The sequence below is a fragment of the Muscardinus avellanarius genome, assembly GCF_963383645.1.
Source record: "Muscardinus avellanarius genome assembly, chromosome: 5".
Lineage (NCBI taxonomy): Eukaryota > Metazoa > Chordata > Mammalia > Rodentia > Gliridae > Muscardinus > Muscardinus avellanarius.
The window spans coordinates 64,172,895-64,181,822 of record NC_137790.1 but is presented as its reverse complement, the minus strand read 5'-3'; the positions used below and the strand labels follow the sequence as shown (position 1 = coordinate 64,181,822).

Below are 8,928 nucleotides of genomic sequence, written 5' to 3'. Positions count from 1 at the left end.
TGGTAGTAATAATAATAACAATAATAATAATAATAATAATTTCTTTGGTTACTGTCCACATAGTGATCTAAGGATATAAAACCAAGGAAATTGGGGACATGTTCAGGAACTAGTAATCTCAATTCAGCCAGGGTCTAGGGTACATATGTTATTAGCTACTTTATTAATTTAACATCAGATACATTCTCCCCTGGGGAGGGGTCCCGGAGTTGAATGAGAACTGAGCTATTTTACTTCTTATTCCCGGCTCCAAAGAACAACTAATAACAATTAGTTTTCCTTCTAATTCCCTTCTCTCACCTCTTCCTCACAGGCCAACAATACTGGTACACTAGTCAGCTGCAGGAGCCCACACTAAATCCAAACACAGTGAGATCTGCAGCCCAGGCTGAGTAAGACGCAGGGGCAGAGAGTCTTCACTCTTGACCTCCCAGAACCATTGTCGTCCTTGTCACTTTTCACGTTCTACTTTAACAACAGCCGCCATCACATCTGTACAGCCTGCAAATTTAGACTGTGGTTTGGGTTACATATTGATTTAAAATAAGATCTAATAATTATCACCAAGCAAGTTGAATGTTCCATAATGTATTCCATGAATAGAAATTTAAAGCTGGAAGGAACCTTTAGGGCCTTCTAATCCAAGCCCTTTATTTTACAGATGAGGAGACTGAAGCCCAGAGAGGTGAAGTGAGGTGCCCAAGGCCACACAGCAAGTTAGAGGCACAGCTAGTACCATAGCTCAAGTCTCCTGACTCCCAGTCCAGTGCTCCTCCCATTACTCCACGGGTCCTGTCTCTAAGCTTCCTGACAAATGCTAGAACGGTAAACCTCCACTAGTATTTTTCCAGACCATGTTAAAACTCTTAGGGGGGGGGGGGATGCTTTCTTGGATAATGTCAGCCATACGTAGCTCAAGCTGTCTAAAGTTCTGGGACAGGGTCTTTTTATACAACCAACAGAGTCCAAATGTGGTGCTGTTTGCTTGGCCCATATGCTTTCATGTGTTCCCAGTTAGGCCATTACTGGAGGGAAAAAAAACAAGAATCAGCTTGTTTTAAAACAAGGGACATACTGGACTCCCTCCCATCCCCCCTCAGAAAAAAAAAATCAAGTTATCTTTAACAGATTCTAAAAATGCCTTTTCCCAAATATGCAGTCAGTTCCTTCAAAGGGCCCTTTGTTTATTTTCAGGAAGAAACCCAAGACAGCTGAAAACCAGAAGGCATCTGAGGAGAATGAGATTACTCAGCCGGGTGGATCCAGCGCCAAGCCGGGCCTTCCCTGCCTGAACTTTGAAGCTGTTTTGTCTCCAGATCCAGCCCTCATCCACTCAACACATTCACTGACAAACTCTCACGCTCACACCGGGTCGTCTGATTGTGAGTACACCAGTAAGGTGCCCCGTGCCTTCCCAGAGCGTGAGGGGCGCTTCTCCCTCAGTTCTGGCCGTTCTGCATCCAGAGCAAGCCGTTTGCATCGGGTCTCCTGAAGGAGCCAAAGTACCGCACCACCATTTTGATTCAGCCAACATCTATCTATTTGCAAAGCTAGTGTATATTTTAAAGCCAGGTAATCAGCCATTTGGCCTCAAGAGGCTGATTAATTATATGAGCCACAATCTCTTTCCTAACATTACCCTAAAAAAAGAAGTTAAACTTTTTAGCTTTCTAATTAGCCTTGATGAGAATCATGACTCTTCCACCATTATGAAATGGAACAACAAAATGTGGACCTCAGAAGGACAGTTAGGCACAAGGAAACACCCATTTTGAAATTACATAACACAAGTCAGATTTGCATTAGTTATTGGAGTCTCTTGTAGCTTGGCTGAATTTCTGTCTTTCCAGTTTTTAATTTATTTTGAAGTGGTTAAAGGATAGCATAAATTTACAGAAGAAAAGAGAATGGCTTCCAAGAATTCAAAAGCCACCCAGACTTCACATAGCCAATAAGAATTCAGGTTAAAAATATTTTTTAATTAAAAAAACTGCCTAAGGGCTAAATTTGGAAATGGGCAGCTTAATGAGATCGTCACTCTTGAAACCACGATTTTGCTGTTTATTTTTGCCATCTTCTCACTAATCTGGAAGTCACTTCTTTATAGTCTATTTTAAGAAAGTTGATAAATCACATTTAGGAGATTTTTTTTTCCCCTCCCTCTTTCTGAAATGTAATCCAATACTTGGTAGAAACATGTGTTGACGGTGGAAAGGGATGGAGTAAGTTTGGGATCTAATCGGAAGGAGTATTCCTTTTACTTTTAAGAGACCCAGTAACTCTCCTACACTGACCTCTATGAAGGATATCTGGTAATGGGCAAAGGGCTGGGATGTTCTTTAGAGTGAGCGCGATAAGATCAAGAAAGTTTTGTTTCAACAAAGGAATCCGTTTATCCTATTCACACAGAGAAAACTTATTAATTAGGAAAGGAGATTCTTCATCTCCTATTCAAATTTTTCTGAGGGAACAAATGTTAAGATTCTGCACCAAGGACAAGAGGGCAGGAGAGGACCAGGCCAAGGAGACTCCACAACCTCCATGCTTCATCACAGCACTCTCGAGAGGAAGGGACCAGACGTCGTAGGGCAGGGGTGGAGGGAAGAGAGCTTATTCTCCACAGAGTTGGGCTGCGACAGCCCTCCAGCTGTCACTAGAAAACGAGGGTAGAAACAACAAGACCCAAATCTCCATGGCCCATGCAATTTATATAAATTTGTGACTTCTTTAGAGAAATATGAGGGTTCGAAGCAACAGGACCTTAGACTTGGACTTTCTTGCCTGGTAGACTATGGCATAGTAGTAATTACAGGAAGAACTGGAAAATAGCATGGCACCATGCCCACAGACATGTGCACACTGTCCCCACCTACCAGGAAGGTGGCCTGGTACTCTCGGTGAAGAGCCTGGAGCCTGTGCGTGCAGCCCTTCACTGCCTGGCTTCCTGCCATGCCTTATGGGGAAGATTACATAGGATGGCCTTAGCCCAGAAATCTCCTCTTACAGCAAAACGAATGTTTTACCGAGCAGAAAAAGCACTGAGCTTCGTTTATTATACCTTGCTGTACGCGTCCTTGGTCAGGCCTTACTCTGGCATGGTGTACACGTTTAAGGAACCGTAGGAGTTCTGTGTTACCACGCAGCTCCTGGGTGACCCAGTGCAAGCCAGCATATCTGAGCTCAGTCAGGTATCTGAATGCAGTTGGAAGGAGCACGAAAAGGGAGGAGAAACCTAATCTCCAGCTGTTTACAAAGTCATTTTGATTTTGCCATTAAGATGTGTAAGTCTTCTCTGCTCCAACCTGTTGTTTAAATTGATTATACTTTCCTCCAAATATATTTGGATTGTAGTTTGTCCTGATTTGAGCCTACACTTAGAGGAAAATTGTTTTTAGGAAAGATTCACAGAAATCTGTCCATTTGGAGATTGCTTGAGAGAAGACAGGAAAGAGGTTTATTTTAAGCTGTTAAAATTTTTGGATGCTCTTCTTGCATTCAAGAGGATTTTTTTTTTTTTTTTACTTTCAAATGTCATTCCTACCATAGATTAATTTAAAAGCCTAATTTCTTTAAGGTAAAATATTCATTTCCTATTTAGAACTAACAGATTTGGGGCATTTAAAAATAGTGTCCTTGACTTGTTAGTCTCTTTAACTTCAGAAACATTCCACCAGTGTGTGGTATTCCAAGCTTTCACAAGTGCCTGCATTTTTATAGCACCTTTTTATTTGTCATGTGTTTAGAAAAATTATTCTTAATCATATCTGAATGCCCATTTCCTGTCAGTCAGACAGTTGATTCTTCCCAATTTACAGATGAGAAGACTGAGAAAATTGACACCCAGGTAGATGAATGACTTGCCTGAAGTTAACCTATTTGGGTACTTTGGGATATTTCTGGGTTTGCTCTCATTGTAAGCAGCCAGAATTCTCTGTTCAAAGACCAAAGACAGCATTCCCAGCTCTAAGCAGGAGTCTTCAAAATGTGTTCTACTTTGTATCGGTGACTGGGTTATAAAACAGGATGATTATAAACACAGAAGAAAAGTCACCTCTGCTATAAACTGGTGTGTGGTTTTGTAGAGCTTTTGCATATGAAGGGCACAGGCCATATTTTAGAGCAGAGAGAGATGCAAAGATGACAAGTCTGACCTCTTAAATCCTCAGTTGGCTATTTAACCTGCCGAGCCAGCTCAAATTTCACAGAAGATCCCAAGAACATTCAAAACAAGAAGGAATCTAGTTGAGATACGCCTGCCTTTGTGAGATGATGCTCTGAATATTGCTGCTGAAACGTGTGCTGCTTTGCAGTGCACCCACAATTTCCTTTCAGCAATATTCCCCCATTACCGACGAGCTTGTCACCTCTACACTGCTTCTAAAAACCTAATGGTAAACAAATTCAGATGACGATAATGGAAGGCATTAAGAAGAGTTTGGGAATGCAAAGGGTACAAAACCCCTAGGTGTTTGACAGAGCAGTTACCCACCGAACAGGCTGCGCACGAGCTGAGCCCAGCCCTCCCCATAAATGCCAAAATGGGACTAAACCAAGTCAGTAGAGCAGACGAAGCTCTCCATATGAAAAACCTTGCTTGACAACTATCAAGCTGTAGCACATCGCAGTCATGTTCATGTGATAGACGCAACCAGAACTTGTACTTGCATATTTCTTCCATTTTGTTTTTCCTCAAATAAGACTCTCGTGAAAGGGAGAAGAAGTTCAGTCTCCTTTGTGGCGGTCCTCCTGCCTCAGGCTGGAGAGCCAACTCGTCGGAAGTCCTCCTTTTGCTGGAAGCCGAGATCTGTAGTTACTTACCTTTCCACGTTTCGCTCTGAACTCATCAGACAGTCTCGGGTTTTGTGTCTTTGCCAAGATGCACTTACGCATTAACAGTTTTTATTTATTTTTAATTTAACCTTTACACATCACCAAACTGTTGTGTGGGTGGATTTAACTTTAGCTCCATAGGTAGCCTGCTGTCGCGGCTGATCGCAGTCGAGGAGACTGTGGGCTCTTCCTTTTCTACCTCTGGCCTTTCCCCTCCTCAGCCGTTGCTTCACCCGTCCAAGTCTTTGTGATTAAAATGTTTAGTACCCTTGGCTCATTTTGAACTTTTAAGCAGTTTTTTGGAGAACAAAACAAAGAGGATTTTTATGGTGAGCTCCATTAATGCCACATTAAGGCTGACATTTTAATTACCCCCAAGTCAGGAAATGTGAAGTTCAGGTTCCCACAGCAACAGAAAGTGTCCCCTTGAGTGCAGGCATCGCAGCAGACTCGGTCCCTGATTACACGGCACCAGCGTGGGGACATTGTGTTTATCCAAGAAGGTGGAAGGGAGCACCGCTCTCATCCTTGGTTCCTTCCCTGTAACTACAGTTGAGTATATGGGTCTTTAGCTTCCCTCCCCAAAACCATCTATATATGTTATCCTGAAACGGAAGATTATTATAGCTCTCCATGTGCACACGGACAGAATTAAAGTTGCTGTGGGAACATTAACTCTGATTTCCGGACTTCCGTGCCAGTCACATTTAAGCCATAATGTTGTAATTTTTGGCATGTAATAAATGTGCATTTCATGTACACAGACAGAAAGAAGCATAAAATGTATTTTAAAGAGCAATTAATTACTAACTTTGTGATTAAAAAACATTTGGTGCATGTTCCTCCCATTTAGCATCAGCTGCTGGTCTTAGCCAGGCCTAATAGATGACATACTGTGTCTCATCCTGTATCTCAGATGTACTTACTGTATGTTCCTGTTCTTCTAGATAATTAATTCCCTTAGTAAAGCTGTAGGGGGAAAACAAAATGGAAGGAATATGCAAGCATGTAAATAGGGGAAGGGATATTTTGAAGGAAATGATTCATTTCTGCAAATAAACCTCTTAGTCCCTGATAAAGAGCCAGAAATCTGCTAAGTGGGTGTAGACAAAGGTTTCTGGCCACCTTAGAGCATCTGGTCCGGGGCCATAAGAACAACTTGAAAGCAGATTTCCCCATGAATTCCAGGCATGCCCAGTGGAAGAGCAGTTTTACTCCATTAACTTTTTAGGCTTAAGGCTTAAAAAGTTACTGTACTCTGTAACAGCTCTTCCGTTTATATTCAGGCTGGAAAGGAAAAGTTGTAGGGAAATCAGGTAAGATGTGGGCTTTGCTGAGAACCCTTGACTTAGAGAAGGGTGTGTTTTCTTCCTTTACCTCTGAATCAGACTGACCCATTTGTGTTAGAGAAGGAAGTGTCTCTAAGTAACTTTTTGAACAGGTTTGCAAGTGAGAGGAATTAGGAGTGATACTCTATGATACAGCGTTTTAAAATGTAAATGTTTGCATGTATGGTTGAAGCTGGGTGAGATAAAACATTGACAAAAAAAAAAAGTGTAGCTTACCCTCTCGGAAGGCTCCTGGGGGACATGCTCGGGGAAGATGCTCCTGCCGCTCGCCTGCTCATTCTCTCTCCTGTCATGCGCTCATTTTTGTTCAGTTTGGCTGCATATGGTATTTAACCTTTAAGAAAGATACTTCAGTTTTACAGGGCTCTGATTTGCTTTCACTTGGGCTGTCTCTATGTGTGAATGTGTGTCTGTGTGAGTGAAAACTGCTCAGGCAAGTTTGAAGGTCTCTCTGGCAAACTTGACTTTGCGTTCAGAAAGTTTCCAATCGGAAAGCTGATTCAGTGTAAAACCTTCCAAAAACTTCCTGAGGCACCTGTTCACATGAAAAGATTGGATTTCTGTTGGAGGTGCTCAGAAGGCAGTGTTTATAACTGAAGATCTCTGTTTGGTGTGCCAAAAAATGAAAAACATTTTGGCCCCAAAAAACCTCCATAAATGTTCAAAATGTATAATCAAACAAAAGCTTCATTTGGATTCAAATGCATGTATCTCAGCAGATGTGTCTAAACTAACTGGAATCCCACAGGAGCAGCTGAACTGGATTTTGGTATGTCTTGATAACTGAAAGAGTTATTCTTAGACTTTGGAAGGACAAAAATGGTCCATCTGTGTAGATCCGTAATAGAGACATGGCAAAAAACAGCATCCTCTGAAAGGGTTTATTTATGGAATTTAGGACAAGTTGGACAATCCTGAAAACATTTCAGGGTCACACTAATTTGCAGGAGAAATACAGCCAAAATGGGATGGAATAACAACCACAGACAGTGATGATCCTATGGCTTGATAATTAATTCTCTAATAAATTCCATATTCATTAAGCAGCAAATAGAGCATCCCTGGTATAACTAGGTGCTCACATCGCCTCCACAGTGCCCTGCATTCTTTTTTATTCTAAGTCCTATATGGAATTACATCTTTATCTTCCCACTGCTAACAGTTTGAACTGTTTTTCTACCATTTCTTTAACCAAGTAAATCTCCTACCTGGTTAGTGTGGATTTCATTTCTTTAAAAATAGTGTTTCCCTGACTAAAAAGTCACCTTTCGCCCTGTAAGCTAATTGATATATAATGTCTTTTGAAATTATTTTTGTTATATTTTATACATTCTTATTTAGAAATTTTAGTGTTTAGTGCAGCACTTATACATTAGAAGGCCAGTTGATTTTTTTCTCAAATTTCCTAGAGTGTCCACTTAATGCATTTGGGGACAGGTTTGTTTTTAAACATCACATTGTTTTTGGTGGTACTGGGGTTCCTGGAAGCCCTTCTACCTCCGGGTTACACTCCCAGACCTATTTTATATTTTTATTTGGAAACAGGGTCTCTTAAGCCAGCGTGGCTGGCTTCAAACCTGCGCGATCCTCCTGTCTCTGCCTCCCAAGCGCGGGGATGACAAGCGTGTGCCACCTGGCCCGGCTTAAACATTGCATGTTTTGAAGTCTCGTGTCTTAATCTACCTCTTTTGTAAAGTTGGTCTTTTTATAGGCTGTGCCCTTTCCCTCCCATGCTAATTTAATCAGGTGTCTTTCATGATCACTCGATGAAGTAAGTTCTGGTACTTGCTCTTACCTCATTCAATTGTGCAACTTAGTTAATAATTTAGTCATTGATCAAATGTTATCAAACCCCTGATTCGGCACCAGATTCTCAGCCAGGATTAGAGACAAAGATATGAGCAAGTTCTCACTTCTGGAACCCAGTGTTTCTAAATATTTTACTAAACCTAAATAGGGATAAATTCAAATGCAGTGTTGGAGTTCCACTGTGCACTAAATGCCGTGGGCTCTGCAGGAAGGCCCCTGTAGCAGTGCGCAGGGCTCCGCAGGAAAGACGGCATCGCGCTGGATCAGGAAAGAATAGGCACGTGTAAAGTAGAAGAGGGAAGGAATGGCATTCTGCGTATGCAGAGAGAGCACAAGTGAACCCAGAGGTGCAAGAAGATATGGTGTTTTCCAGAAACAGCCATCCAGTTTTGATCCTGAGACCCTCTCATACTTTGCCTCGTTTTAACCATAGAACAATTTGTATTTTGGTGATGTAGCCTGTTATTTGAATGCAGCTGGACTGAGTCATACGTCCCTTTTAAAAATATTTGCTACCCAAAGAAATAATCAAGCAGAACTCCTTTCTTTCTTTTCTTTTCTTTCTTTCTTTCTTTCTTTTTAGTACTGGAGATAGAACCCAGGGGTTCTACCTCCAAGCTACACCCCCAGTGCTATTTTTTATTCTTTATTTTGAAACAGGGTTTTACTAAGTTGCAGAAGACCTCACTAAATAGCTGAGGTTGGCCATGCCATGAACCTGCCATCATCCTGTCTCAGCCTCCCAAGTACTGGATTATAAGCCAGCAAGCAGGACCACACCTGCTCCCACTTATTTTATAATACACAAAAGTATCCTTCCTACCACACAGTGAGTAAAAGAAAATATACTAAGTGACCTGTGACAATTTGTTGAATGACACATCTCAAAATCACTTTTTTCATTGAGAAAGGTTCATCATTCCTGGGGCATAGAACCACC

At 41.6% G+C, this 8,928-nt stretch overlaps 1 protein-coding gene across 1 annotated transcript in view; it reads left to right on the top strand.

Moving 5' to 3' along the window:
* Positions 1–1,198: 1,198 nt before the first annotated feature.
* ZBTB20 (zinc finger and BTB domain containing 20) overlaps positions 1,199–8,928 on the top strand; it is a gene marked incomplete at its 3' end in the record, with an annotated part of 46,813 nt that continues 39,083 nt past the window's right edge. Inside the window, exon 1 of the mRNA XM_080696367.1 lies at positions 1,199–1,382. The remainder of the gene's footprint in view (positions 1,383–8,928) is intronic.